A 15,454-nucleotide genomic window follows, 5' to 3' on the forward strand; every position below is an offset into this window, starting at 1 on the left:
TCATGTTAACTACCTTGGTGAAACTCAATAATTCTCCAGAGAAACACTTCAGACACTCTATAGTGACCTGATGACCATGGCCTCTCCCCAGGTCCATTAAGTCAGCATCTATGGAGAAGGAGTCGAACACTGGTATTCTCACATACTTAAATGATTCTAGCAGACAATCGGATTGGGATACTTAGATCTAACAAAGATCCTGACATTTTGCCCAGCTCTTTAGCAGACAAAGTAAGAGAATAAAAAGCATTAGTGAGCTGGGCAGTGGTGACACACATCATTAAACTCAGCACTCAGGGGGTGAGGGGAGTGAGAAGCAAGCAGATCTTTGTGAGTTCGAGGTCAGCCTGATCAACAGGAGTACCAAGACAGCCAGGGCTATACAGAGAAACTCTATCTTGAAAAACAAAAAGTAGCAGGGGGTGAGGGGTGGAGAAGCATTAGTGAGGATCCATGATGCTCCTGCAGAAACTAAGCTTTATGTCCATCTTGGGGCTTCAAAGGGGGGAATGAATTCCCTGAACATAGTGGTACCACTTCTGTTGTAGGTAAGCTGCCTGCACAGGATCTGTGTGTCTAATGGAGGTGACTTTAGTCTCTTCTGTACTTACCTAATCTGCAAGTGCCTGAACAAAATAGAACATCATAACCAATTTGTTATGTACCAAAGATGTCCTAACTTGCTTATGTCTGGGGAAATGGATCATTTGTACTATGAAAGACACGCTTACTTAATAGCTTTATACAAGGAGATTAATTTTTAAAACTGTGGTTGCAAGGTAAATATTTATGGCCATGGTGGTACATGCAAGTGTGATAACTCTTGAAGTTCATGAGAGTAAGAATACTAGGACTTGAAGGCAGACCCTTGGCTTTTACGTAATTGCTAGTAGCTCCCCACGTTAAATCAAGATCATCTAAATCATACACAGCCTGAGGTAACTAGTGTCTGCCAGTTAGAAACAAATTTACAAATACTGTCTACTGTCAGCCAGTGCTTTCACTACTATGATGGGAGATAAAGAAACGTTTGTCCAGTGAAAGGTTGGATCAATTAACTCTTAGCATTTTTAATTTCCACTTTGAATATGGAACACTTCATATTAAGAATTTAAATGGGACAACAATGGAGCTCAGTTGGTAACACAATTGCCTAGTAAGCACAAAGCTCTACGGACAGTCTGCAGCATTATGTGAGCAAGCTTGTGTGTGCCTATAACTCTAGCACTTTGGAGTAAGGCCAGGAGGAGCAAAAGTTCAAAGTCATTCTATATACCTAGAAAGGAATAGCAAGGTATGTATGCACTTAGCAAGCTCCAGCAATGTATGCATGTACATAGCAATCCTAGAGTATATGAGATCCTGTTTCAAAGTAGGAAAACAAACAAAACAAAAAACAAAACAAAAAAAAAGCATCACCATTTTCTATTAAACAGGATTTAGTAGAAAATCTTCAACCAGTTTATACAACTTTTCTTTTCCCTCCTCACCCGTGACAATAATCATATAATTCTTTCCTCAGTGCTTTTCCTGTTTGAAATGTGTAACTGATGCATACAGGTGCCCTGGCTTCACCAGGAGGCTTCACCAGGAGGCTCACGGTTGCAAGTCAACCCATCTTAAACCAGCATTAGCAGGATGTCTAATTAAAGAAGAAGTATGTTCATTAAACTGTGATGAATATTTAAAGTACTTCGGCTACATAGGAGCCATAACAATCTAAGTGCTTTCTTTGAGTCACTACAAAACCTTTCCGTTAGCTTTCCAATGGACTCGCAAATCACACCCTCACTCTCTTATTATTTTTAAATGAAAGTTCTAAATCACTTGATACATGGGTGAGCGGATGTTTAGCTAGAAAAGCTAAGCAGCGTAGGGTACATGGCAGGATGTTGTCCGTGACAGACTTTCATACTAAGTACTTTATTTTTGACAAAATGACAAAACCACTTAATGAACCTGGATTCACATCCATATTATATTTCTCAGAAATTATATATATATATATATGTGTGTGTGTGTGTGTGTGTGTGTATGATATCCTATATATAATAATATATGTATAATATATAATTTATATATATGATATATATCATGATATATATATCCTTTTCTCTGGGCTACACTTTCAAAATGTTAAGTAGCTATGGTTACTTTAAGAAACATTGGCAACATAACTTTTTAAATATATGTAAAAGTCCTCCATTATTGTCTCACTAGGAAGTATCACTCTACAAGGATATTTGTTTAAAACAAGTATTTCTAGTTATTCTTTGTCCACTAGAGAGGAGGACCCTGATCATAACCATGATTTTTTTTCCTAGAATAAGGTCTTTATCGTTTGATGATATGCACCCCCATACTGCCCTCTCTCATTCTACAATCCTTCCTTTTCCCAACTCCATATCGTTAATAGTTTTTATTTTTATTATTCTTTGTCTAAACTCCACATATGGGAGAAAGCATGTGACGCTTGTCTTTGTGAATTCGGCTTACATCCTGTGAAATAATGGTCTCTGGAGAGATCTGTTTTTCTGCAAAGGATGCATTTCTTTCTTGAACGATCGTCTACTTGTTGGAACTTGTAATTGTATTTTCTCATCATTCTCCTCTGCCTAGAGAGTCTATTACACACTGGCCTCGGCCTTAGCCTTTCACTCACCTTTGTTTCAGCACTTTAAGAAGGAAGCTTTTAAGTTCAGTACGATGCTGAGTTGGCTAAGACTTAAACTCGTGTGGTTCTCGTTATAAAGCAATCAGAGAGTGGATCTCGTTATAAAGCAATCAGGGATTTTTTCCCCCCTGCTCTAAACTTTCCTGTCACTGCGTTTACTTCAGTGAATAGCTTTTCTGACTAGAGATTTATTCTATGCTTACACTGTTAGACATTCTGTATTTGGTGCTAGTGTCTGGTTATAGCCATAAGTTATAGGCTTTTTTCCAGAAATACACAGTCTAGTCAGGAAGGAAAACTTATAAATGGGAGTTTAGCAACCCAACGCCAGAGCTTCAGTGTAAGAGGCTAATCCAGAAATGATCCAGAACTCTGAGGAACACAGAGACGATGCATCTTCACTTTCAACTTCCTCAAGAGCTTTACAGTCAAATCGGTTTTTCATAAAACGGTATTGCTGGTGGGAACAATGACTTGGAAAGGCTTATTTCTATTGGTAGAAAATGTTTTCCTTTCAAAAATTTATTCATTAAAATTGAGGTCAGTGGAAATCTGTTCCCTGTCAGCAGGAAAATATTTTTGCGCTGATCAGTCTCTCTGAAGGTTATGAAGTCAGCATAAAAAATCAATAATTTTAAAGATATAAAAGTGAATACAAAAGAGTTTTTATGGGTATGGACCACGAAATACGAAGATGAAAAGCACAAAGGACTAATCATCCATAGGACATGGCTAGAAGATTGTGTCACAGTGAAACTGTCTGTGAGCTACCTCAAACCATCCAACCTTCACCCTTTCTCACACATTATGGGGTAATTGTTAACTCTCTAAATTGAAGCATGCATGTAAGATGTCTTTTATAAATTATGAAACATTCATGATGGAGGTAGAGAAATCATGAAGCCTCAAGTTTGAGCATTTTAAAAAAAGGACTGAGCATAAGGAGTGAATTTTTAGCTTGTTTTATATAACACCTGGTTTCAAAACCATTTCCTAGGGTCTACTTGAATGGCAAATCATCATTTTATTCCCACTCAAAAAAAAAAAAAGAATCATTTCCATACTTTTAATTAAAGGTTACATTAAGCCTTTTTTAAAAATATATGGGTAAAATTTTTCTACCCAAAATATTATGCTTTACTAACTGAAAGTTTTTTGTGATTTTTTTCAGAGAATTAGTGTTTACAAATCATTAAGTAAGCCTCTATATTAAGAAACAAATGGAAGAAATGCACAGATGTTCATATAGATTTCTTGTATGCAATGTTGTGAGTGCTACATTGAATTAAATAACCAGCCGTCACAGGTAGGAAACACAGACATTCTTACTTAACTGATATGGCTCAGTTCTATTTTTAATAAGTCCCCAGAATTCAGTTCTGTGCTACAGGTATCTACTTACTTACTTTAATGCAAGCATAGTAAGACTATAGGTAGTGAATCTCTTTCATTAAATATTCTGAAGGCAGAAATATCCATTAAGTCATGTGTGATGCAGACCCACGGAGTTACCTTGACTGTGTAATGGCAATGCACGTTCCTGTGTACCAAGCACTCCAAGGCATTTGTATCCTGCCCTGTTCTAGATAAGCAATGCGTGAACCAACTTAGTCATCTCTGACCACTTTATTCTCATTCATGATCATGGGAAACTAAGGCACAAAGAGTTAAGTAATTTATCAACGTCTACTCAAAGGGGAAGGAGCCAGTAATCTTAGTTACTCATCACTACCGGCCACGGACCACGATGTCAGTCTCTCAGTTTTTCCCTGGGCTGCTCACATCATCTCTAGTTATTCCTAATGGTTTCATAGGAATCTCAAATTAGAAGCTGAAAAGTATTCACTAGATCATTAAACTCTCTCACCCCTAGAACTAATAAAACAATGTTCCCTATAGCCCCTTTTCCAGAAGTAATTTAGTCAGTTTTATTAAGTGAAATTTATATGCACCCTATTTAATTGATCGAATTTCTGTCACTTTCCTTGGAATATTTATCCACAGATCTAATAAACTGGACTAACAACAGGGCACTTCATTATTATAAAACCATTTCTCTTTATTATGGTTTTTTATTGTTCCTCTTTCCATTAACACTATAGAAAGACCTTAAATAATTCTTCTTATTCTAATAAGTCATACTGATGTCTCATTTGATGAAGGCCAGAAATCAGAGTCCACTGTGACTTTGTAGTATATTAGCGATTAAAAACAAGAATGTATTTGATGGAGCCTTGTGACCACTACTTTGTGACACTCAGAGAAATTGGCAACCAAATCTGTGGGTGTCTACTATATTTGAAGGTATGCTGACTAACATTTATGGAGTCCTTTGTGCAGGATAATAATGTGTTGTGTGTTGTCAAACCAATATGAAGTAGAAACCCAAAGAGCAAGGAATTTACAATCTAATTGACCTGTCTGTCACAGAGACACAACGAGTCTAAAATGCAATAAATGCCCAATAAGGGAAGTAGACATTGGTGTCCTATCTACATTGTCTATCGTTATAGAGAGGATAGTGGGCAAGGGATCATTTTACTATTCCCAGAGGCCTTTAGGATGAAGGATGATTTGGGCTGGTTCCAAAAACAAACACTGGAATCAAGACAGAAAAATAGAAAGAAAGAATTTTGGTAGGGAGAGCAATATTTACAGCATTCCGTCTTGGGTAGTAAAGCAGTATTTTCATCTTCAGTAGACAAAACGGGAGGGTGATTTTATATTGTGAAGTGTTGTTCAGTGAATGAACGAGCCATAGAAAGCCTTCAAGTAGATGTTTGCATTAAGAACCTCAAGTGAGCCTGTATTTATTTCATGTACGCTCTTTATACAGGTTAGGCTTTCCTAACCTTTATTGATTTTTGAAACTGGAAGTCTTCCTCTGTGGAGATCTAGCATGGTCTCTGCCTCTTCCCATTAGATGCTGATAGTTTTACCTTTCTGCCCCAACTTGGAACGAGCTAAAACAAGTCTGAAGATTCTGCTAAATGTTCTCTAAGGTGTGAAATAGCCCCCTGCTGAACCCCTCCATTCTCATCTTTTGAACTCTCGGAGAATCCATTCCCACAGATGTTGCCCCTTCCATAACTCAGGCCATCAAGAGAGTGTTTCTGGTCCCTAACCTAAATCTTTCATTTTGCCTGTAATGTTAGCCACCTTTGTCAGTGGTTTCAGAGGGTATTGCCTACCAATCCAGAGGCTGGATACCAATCTCTGCAGAATTTCTAGGATGTCCAGTGAAAGCCAATGAGAAATACTCACAAAGTCTTTTCCACTGCAGAAAACTTCTCTAGGCTTCATCACTTGTCAACATTGTACTCCTGTTTAGATTGAAAACCGATTTCAATTGTAAATCCAACTGGTGGCAGAGGCTCAGCACCAGGAAGGCAGCAAGGCTTCCTGGATGGTAAATAATTCATCTTCCTTACTTTGGAAAGTCAGAAACGGAGTCATGATGCTAAATCCACAAGGTAATATTGCAAACCTAGTCACCGGCAGTAAAGATGGAAAGGTGTACTAAATCACAGAGGCCTCCCCACATCCTAGAAGAAGCCATAAAAAGAATGTATTTACTAACTTGATTTTCCCCAGTTTGGTAGCATGGGTAAGGCAGGTCGTCCTGGGAGAGTCTCATAAAAGCCAGCTAAGCAGAAGACATCCTTCATACACGTTTTAGATGTTGTCAGACTTGTGTCACTTGTGCATGTGGTTCATTTTTTTTTCAAATGAGATATTTTGACCTCTCTAAAAACCACTTTTCTCTGGGAACCAGAAGGTGAGTGTGGAAGAGGGAAACAACCATCTGTCCAAACATAGTCTGTAGGAAGCACAGCATTTGATTGGCTACTTGATGACAGATATTTCTCCTTGGAGTTTCTGTTTTCACATTTGGCTTTTTATTGCATAATCCATTTCAGTCCAAATCACCCTGTATCTCTCTTAAGCTTGTCTAGGGTTTCATGTGACTCTATAAAGTCTTCAGTTTCACTGACAGCCTGGTTTGGATGTTCATTATCAAGTTTTTAGGTAACTAGTAATCTTATAATGTCTATTTTTACACTTTGAAAAGAGGTTCTGTTCTCATTAGAATGCCCATTTTTTTATAATAATGAGTTATCTCCACCACACATGACCAGGTCCTTATGTGTGCTAATATATGTATACTCTTGTATTAGTTTCCTAAGGGTGCTCTAGTAAAGTCAGGAGAGAGAGAGAGGAGAGAGAGAGAGAGAGAGAGAGAGAGAGAGAGAGAGAGAGAGAGAGAGAGAGAGGTGTTTTAAATAAGCACAATTTATCTCTTACAGTTCTGGACATTGACAAGTCGAAGATCAGTATAATGAGAGATCCTCATCTCTTGATGACCTACTTTTTGGTCCTTAGACTACTCTGTGTGTGTGTGTGTGTGTGTGTGTGTGTGTGTGTGTGTGTGTGTGTGTCTGTGTGTCTGTCTGTCTGTCTGTCTGTCTGTCTCTTTGTGACTGTCTCTGTCTTTTTCTCTGTCTCTCTCTGTCTATCTCTGTCTTTTTCTCTCTCTGTGTGTCTGTCTGTCTGTTTCTGTCTGACTATCTCTGCCTTTTTCTCTGTCTCTGTCTCTGTCTCTCTCTCTCTCTTTCTCCTTCTATGTGTGTGTGTGTGTGTGTGTGTCCCCTCACACTGTAGAAAGGGTAAAACCAACCTCCTGTGATCTAATCCTATCCCATGGAATCACCTCCACAAACATCACATCAGAATTCCGACATACTCTTGGGGAGAGCGAAACATTCAGTCTACTGTAGCTCAGTCTAAGCAAGGTCTGTTGCTTTCATCATAAGTAAGCTTAAAAAACATGTATGTTTTGTGACCAACTTATTTGAACAGGCGAATTCTTTAGGATACAACAATCAAAGCAAGAATTTCTGTTGGCCAGGCTTTTTGTTTTTGTGTTTAGCTATACTGGGAGTAAATGTAGAAAAAAAGGTCACAAACTTCTCCACACAATCAAGACAATCTGCTATCAAGGCAGCTTAAGCTTCTATGTGATAATTAAGTTCTTTATCTAGGAGATTTTTGCCCCCTCCCAGAACATCTATATGGATACACTAACCAAAAGAACTAAATTCTCACCTGGAAACTATCCAGGTGTAGTTTGTTCAAATACAGTCTATCAGAAAAAAAAAAGAATAAAAAGCATTGTAGTCATTTGAACAGGACAGAAAGAGGGAGCATTCAAGCAAACAAAATCTTCAATTTCAGTTCAATTGTTAAACTCTTTTTTCAATTAGAAGAACAAAGAATGAAACAAACCCTGGTTATGGGACCCATGAGCCATTCAGCTCAATATTCAGGCTCTGATAATGAATCTCTGACACTGCAAGCAATATTCAGCTTCTGGTACTGGTGCTCGGGGGATTTATGAGGATCCACATGATTCTCTCGTTTAGAGGCTAGGGATATAATTTGCAAAAGTGTAGCTTCTCAAACACACAGCTGCCTTTAACACGCCCCAAAGAAGAACATTTAATCCATTTTATTATGCTTCCTCTGAAACATCTTTGGATTTTATTTCATTTGAAAAGTTGACAGGTTGTATCATACACCAGATATTGCCTTGCATATGTTATGTGTAACTGATAAGTTCTAGGACTTTCAAATTCAGAACAATTGAGAAATGTATGATAAATTTAGAAATACACAATGGAATAAAAATAGAAATTTCTGGATAAGACTGAAATAAATGTCCCTAGAGAAAATGTAGTCAGAACAGTTAAGCATATGACAATATTGAGAACTATAGCTAATAATAAAAGGTTAAAAAAAATCACTCCATACTATTAATTGCATGTATATTTCATTGATTTCAAGTGATATCCAGAGTTCAGAACATGTTTAGTGCTTTCATATCTGTCTGAATCCCATTCAAAGGAGACTGGGAGCACAACCCTAGTTTTTTTTAGGAATGAGGCTTCCAAACAAAGTTCTTCTCACCTTGAGTAAATTTGTTCTGTAGAGAAGGACTGCAGTGATTCCTCTGCTACTTAGATTGGTCCTCTGCTCCTCTGGGGGACCCTGTTCAATTCCTAGCACTCACATCAAGGCTCATAACTGTCTGTAACTTCAATTACAGGGAGTTCAGTGCCCTCTTCTGGCCTCCATGAGCACTGCACACAAAGGGTTCACAGACACATATGAAAGTAAAACACTCTCACACATAAAATAAATAAGTAAAATTAGTCTGCATAGAATCAACTCCAAAAGAAGTGATCAGGGAACTGGGATTTAAAGCCAGATAAATGTCTGGATGTTATTGACTCAAGAAAACAAAATGAAAAGTACTTAATCAGAAAGAAAAGATAGTTTATGGCGTTCTAAACTAAGCTAGGTCAAAGAAGGTCAACTTTAGAATTGTTTTCTGATTTTATTTTCTAATAATATATTTGTTTCCTAAAACTATTTTATTTTAGAAAGTTACTACATATGTCTTCAAGTTTCCATTTCTAATGTTTTTTTAATGTATCATTATGCAAACACATTCTGAGTTCATGAAACTCAATCAGGACATATCAACCACTAAGGATACAGCTGCTGCTGCTGCTTCTCCTCCTCCTCCTCCTGCTCCTCCTCCTCCTCCCCCTCTCCTCCTCCTCTCCTCCTACTCTTCCTCCTCCTCCCCCTCTCCTCTTCCTCCTCTTCCTCTTCCTCCTCCCCCTCCTCCTCCTCCTTCTTCTTCCTCTTCTTCTTGTTACTGATGCTGCTGCTGTTGTTGTTTGAAATGAGGTCTTGCTATGTAGTCTTGGACGGTCTGGTATTCATTCACTATCTAATAGACTAGCTTCAAACTTGAAGCATGTGCTACAATTGCAAGCATGCACTACTCTGCCTAACTCTACAGCTAACATTGTGGTATGGACTTAAAACATCTTAATACATTTAGACATTCATCCAATATACACTATAGTGATAATGTCCTCTTTACCAAAGCCTATTAATGACCCTATTTCAATGAGATTTCAATCTACTATGTAAACACTATGGCCAAAATTAACTTAGTGAACAAAGTTCACTTGTTTTATTTTAGACTCCACAGCATATCATGAAGACAAATCAGAGCAGGAACTCAAGGAAGAAACACAGGAGCAGGAGCCAAGCAGAGACTGTAAAAGGATGCTGTTTAATGGCTTGAAGCCTGTGACTTATTCAGCCTGATTTTCTAGACAGCCCAGCACTACCAGTCCAGACATAGCACTCACTACCCACAGTGGGTTGGATCCTCCCATATCATTATTAACCAATGGAATATCTTATGGAATTGCATACAGGCAATCGGGTGAGTGCATTCTTTTCAGTTAGTCTCCCTTTTTCCAAGTGACTCTAGGAAATATCTAACCAGCACAAACCCTGAAGGAAATTAAAGTGCAGTTGACCCAAGCACCACTCTTTGAGCTTCAGTAATTGATGGGCAAAATCCTTACCTGTGGAATCACACTGACCAAAGATTGCATTCTGACCTTGGGATAGTGGATAAAAGACTTAGAAACTAGATACATCATGGAAGGGTGTATTCCTAGTGACCTACCACTGAAAACCTGACGATGCTTTAGAATTATTACAGCTTCAGTGGGGGTCACTTCTTCCAGGTTAGAGGAGGGTATGTATTCGTACAGTAGTACGGCAATGGCATAAGGAAAACGTTCTAACTGTAGATGTTGTTAATAAGATTTTTCACTTCCATAAAAGATAGTTTTAGAAATATAACATATACCTATCCCTCTCGATGATTTGGATGTGGGGCTGACTGGAGCCAGGCGTTGAAATGTTTAGAATCTTCCTCTTCTTATGTGATGGATGCTGGGAGGGTATGGAGAGTTGACAACTTATAACACTGTAGTTAAGACAGTAAGGGCATATTAACAGGTCAAGAGAAATACAGCAATTCGTCTATGAAAAATGGCATATAGCCTGTAATGTGTGGAGTTGTGTAGTCTTTTAAAGATTTAATGTGGGAACATGAAGATACAAAATTTGTTCAAAAACTCTATTTAAAACCACAACTCTTTATTCCTACAGTACTATTGCGGTGAAGTCCATTGACATAGTAGCTAACACGATCTAGTTTGATCAGATACTGTAGGTACAATACAAAGTTTGTAGTATAATACAAAGAAATCTGTAAGCAAATAAACATGACTTTATTCTTATAAATGGAGGAGGGGCTGATTTTATAGATAAGCTGTAGTATTTTGACACTTACTTTATATTTTTTTTAAAAAAGAGATAATTAGTGTTGTTTTCAAAATGCTGGATGATTCTTTTATTTTTAAAGAGTATAAAATTTCTATTGATTCAGATGAATAATTCTTATATACTTCTAATGGGTATTATATATTACCAGCCATTAATTTGGTTTATGTGTCTATCTAGGCTTTCTTTCTATTCTCAGAATGCACATGCTATAACTAAACTTTAACAACAATAAAAAACCAACCTTTGTAGGGTTGACCACTTTATATTAAACAATCAGCCAGCATGGGTAGGGTGGCCATAAAGGTGCCCATTCCAGGGAGAGGCTTATTCTCCCATTCTCAGCAGTCATATGTATAACAATACTAATCAAATAAAAAGAAGCTATTAATTTGAGAATGAAAAAGGGCATAGGAAGGGGCTGGAGATAAAAAATGTGAATTGGGAAGGTAATGTAATTATATTTTATTTATAAATGTAAAAAGATTAATTTTAAAAGAAAATCCCTATTCTACAAAAAAAAATGGCACATTCTAGTTATTATTCCATATATGTGTCAAGTTGAGAAGTCATTTGTATGCCATAAAGGATTAGTATGAAGAAGAACACTTTATAATGACCTGAAAAATACCCTCGTGGTGGTGTGTTGAAACTTCCTAGAAGAAAATGCAACCTTTTTCTTGCTTTGTATATAAAAAGTTCTTTTCTTTCAACTGCCTGGGCATACAAGCACAAAAATTAAAACATTAATGAAATTACATAAAATACAAGCATTCAGCTACCATGGGGAAAATAATGTACAAGAGTTTTCCTGGTCCCTGTAAGAAGACACAGTGAGGAAAAATGGGGTCCCTACTCTGGTCCAGTCACAAACCCCTTCAGCTTTATACCACACATCTACGGAAGCCAATTTTACAGTGGATTTTGGATCTAGGGTGTAAGCCTAAGAACTCTGTTTCTGCCTTTGGGTCCAGTGACATATCTTCCTTAGATCTTATGGAGTCCTATATAACTACTGTTATCCCCATAAGCTTAAGTCCCACCCAGCCCCTACCAGAAGGCAGACAGCCTCAACTTTATAAATAGCCAGCATCTGGAAACATGTTTACATTTATGAATATCTTTATGAGCTAGGCACCTATTTTGGGTGACATTTCTTAGAGTTGCTGTACATAAACCAGCAACCACAAGCATTTGAACTAAGAGTGATGATATTCTTAGGTTTGAGATCCTATCTCACCTTGCTCTTCAGATGAACACCATGTAAAACTCATGAGCTGTTCCATTAATGACATAGTCTGTGACTAAGGAAATTTGCATACAGAGAAGGTGTGCATGAGGGGTCGCACAGGAATCAAATGAGTGAGCAAGTGGACCGTTAATGTTCCAGGTCCTTGTCATCTGAGTGTGAAAGTAAAAAGGTTCCATTTGTCATCATATAATGAATAATTAAATAATTGTATGTAGCACACATGAGTGATGTTAATTGTATGGGTTTTCCTCTCAGGTTAGCATTAGGACACTGCTAATATTGGAACTGTTAAAAAAAAAAAAAAAAAAAAAAAAAAGAACAGTTTACTCCCGGAAATTTAAATTTTAGTATAAGTACTATGGGAAGCTGTAGCATGAACACAGAGAAATTTGGAAGGGCCTCTGTGTGTCCATCTCTGTTAAAGTTTCATTCATATCTTCTAGCAATGGATGTCTTCAATATGTTTATGTCTCTGGATCTTTTCTAATAAGACTCCATTTCTCTTATCCTACTCTAGTATTTCTTTCCCAGTAGTATAAACTTAGCCACTGCCATAGAGTTTATATAACTGTGATAAAACCTATAACCTGTGGCAGAAAGGCTTTGTTTCATCTTACTACTTATAGACCATCGTCCAGAGAAGTTACAGCAGGGACTCAAGACAGAAACCTGGAGGCAAGAACTAAAGAAGCCATTGAGGGATGCTGCTAACTGGCTTGCTCCTTCATGATTTGCTCAGCTTGTTTTCATATGGCACCCAGGACCACCAGCCCAGGGATAGCACTACACACACACACACACACACACACACACACACACACACACTGATCTGGGTTCTTCCGTACCAATCATCAATTAAGAAAATCTACTACAGGCTTGCCTACAGGCTTCCCAAAATATGGTGGAGACATTTTCTCAGGAGAGCCTTCATCTTCTGAAATGATTCTAACTTGCATCAAGATACTTTCTGTCCTGTATATCGTAGAAAATCAACAAATGTGTTTGGTATATCTGCTAGGAAGATAGACCCACAACCACTGACAGGCATCATTCTAGCCATCTGACTGGCTCTACTTCTTTCTGGCTACTGATTTATGGTAAAAATTAAGCCAATGAAAAAAGTCAGGCATCTGATTAAAGTGATGGATTTTCCCGTCAGTTGTTTCTAATTAAGCACTTTGTTGATGGATATATTTATTAAGTTCCCACAGTATCAGATGTCTACACAATGTTTTGAATTAAGCAAGACCTAGAAAACACAGAAAATGTTTGCAGGTCAGCAAAGGAAGAAACTGAAGTGCAGTTTCTGCATAGTATGTCTCCAAAGATCAGTCCAGGAAGCACCCTCCAGAAAAATAAATTGGGTCACAGAATTGGTTGGAAAGGGCACTAGGATAATTGGGGGCCATTTCTCTGTCCAGAGTGCTGAGTTGTTATTCTGTAACGTCTTTCAGCCTGTCTAAAGGACTCACTCTAGGAGAATTGCAGGGTGGGGAGTGTCTTTCTCCAACCACGAGTTGGATTTTACATTTCTGTTCATTTTGCACAGAGGGACACTGTACTATTCAGTACTCTGTCACATGCATCATATTGCTGTAGTATCATTTTGTAGTAACAGTGATTTCAGGGAGTTGTTTCTTAAAGGGGCACAAACAAGGAAGGAGGAAATTAGCACACATCTGACTCTGTTTCTATGACTGTCTCCCTTATGTACTCTGCCTGGTGAAGGTGTGATGGAGACATTGTCATTCTCATGTAGATGTCCACTATTTGGAGGTCATGATTTATATACTTCAACTTCAAATTCAGATATCTTTCCTGAAAACTTTATAAGATTAAGAAAAAACACAGGCTTTTTATTAGAAATAAGTTTTTCCCCCATCACAGAATCACAAATGATTGATATAATAGTCAAAAATGCCAGAGACTCTTTTAAAAGCACAGAGGTGAATTATATGCAGCTTTTGCTGTCATTAATCTGTAATAAAGATGAAGAGAGTATCAGTAAAACAATTTAATTGGGAGTGTTCTGAGAGCAGTAAGCTGATATGGATACTTGTTATGGATACTTATGTTTATATTGGTGCTGGAGAGAGATTTTAGCATGTCCCATAGAGTGGGTGTGCAGCACATCCTTTGATAGCCTTACCACGGTTTCTTTATTTAGCTGACACTTGGTAAGACTTAAATTTCAAGATGTTTGAAGTGAATTCTCTGATACAACCTGAGAGCTAATGTCCTATATTGCTGATAGATGTATTGGCCACATTTCTTGTTGCTGTGACAAAATAGCAGAGTCACCGCAACTTCTGGGAAGGAGTGGGCTCTTGTGCTCATAGGTTGGGGGCACAATCCATTATGGTAAGTACCATGGGCAGCAGGAGTTGAGGCAGTTGTAGCTACAGTCACTGAGCACAGAAAGGGCTCAGCTTGCTTTCTCCCTTTTATTCAATCTGGGCCCCAGCTTATGGAATGGTGCTGCTCACATCCAAAGTGAGTCCTCTCTTCTCTGTTAATGCTTTCTTGAAACACCTTCGTATTCATATTCAGAAGTTTATTGCCATGGTGATTTAAACTCTAGTCAAGATGACAAGAAAATAAACCCTCACATCATAGGAGGTAAATGTGGGAGTGGAGAAGAACCAGAAAACACAATAACATAATTGAGACACCATTATAAATGCTGTGAGTCTGATTCGGTTCTTGCTGCATGGACACCTGCTTAGTTTATATATCCCATGCTGTGCTATGAATCAGTTTTTCACTAAGTTGAACTGCTACTGCTACAATTCATTGGTATTAGTTTTAAAACAAAACTTGTCTCACCATAATCTATAGAAGTCTGTAATTGGTAAGTAAATAAACTGCCATATTTATTCTATTACTATAAAAAAAAATACTGCAACCAAAACCAACTCATCAAAAGAGATATTACTCAATTTCCCAGTCAGTCATTCAGAAAAATCCACACAGGAACTCAAGCAGAACAGTGGAGGTAGGAACTGATGGAAAGGCCATGGAAGATCCCTTACTAGCTTGCTCCTCATGGCTTACTCAGCCTATTTTCTTACAGTAGCCAGAAACACCAGCCAAGGGCGGCAAGGCTCACAGTGAGTTGACACCTCCCATATCAACCCTGAAGTGAAGAAAATGCCTCACAGACATTTATATACTACAAAACATCAACATTACCTCCTTGATATATAAATTTGATATTAACTACAAATGTCAGGTTCTACAAGAATCTATATGTTCAATGTTTTTGTGCTGTCTAGTTTTATGTCAACTTAGCATAAGCTAAAGTCATT

The 15,454-nt window shown here is 37.8% G+C and overlaps 1 protein-coding gene across 2 annotated transcripts in view; it reads left to right on the forward strand.

Moving 5' to 3' along the window:
• Positions 1-15,454, forward strand: part of Ptchd4 (patched domain containing 4) — a 186,544-nt gene that overhangs the window by 14,094 nt on the left and 156,996 nt on the right. The gene's annotated exons all lie outside the window — the stretch shown is intronic.

Source organism: Arvicanthis niloticus, chromosome 17, assembly GCF_011762505.2.
Source record: "Arvicanthis niloticus isolate mArvNil1 chromosome 17, mArvNil1.pat.X, whole genome shotgun sequence".
Classification (NCBI taxonomy): Eukaryota; Metazoa; Chordata; class Mammalia; order Rodentia; family Muridae; genus Arvicanthis; species Arvicanthis niloticus.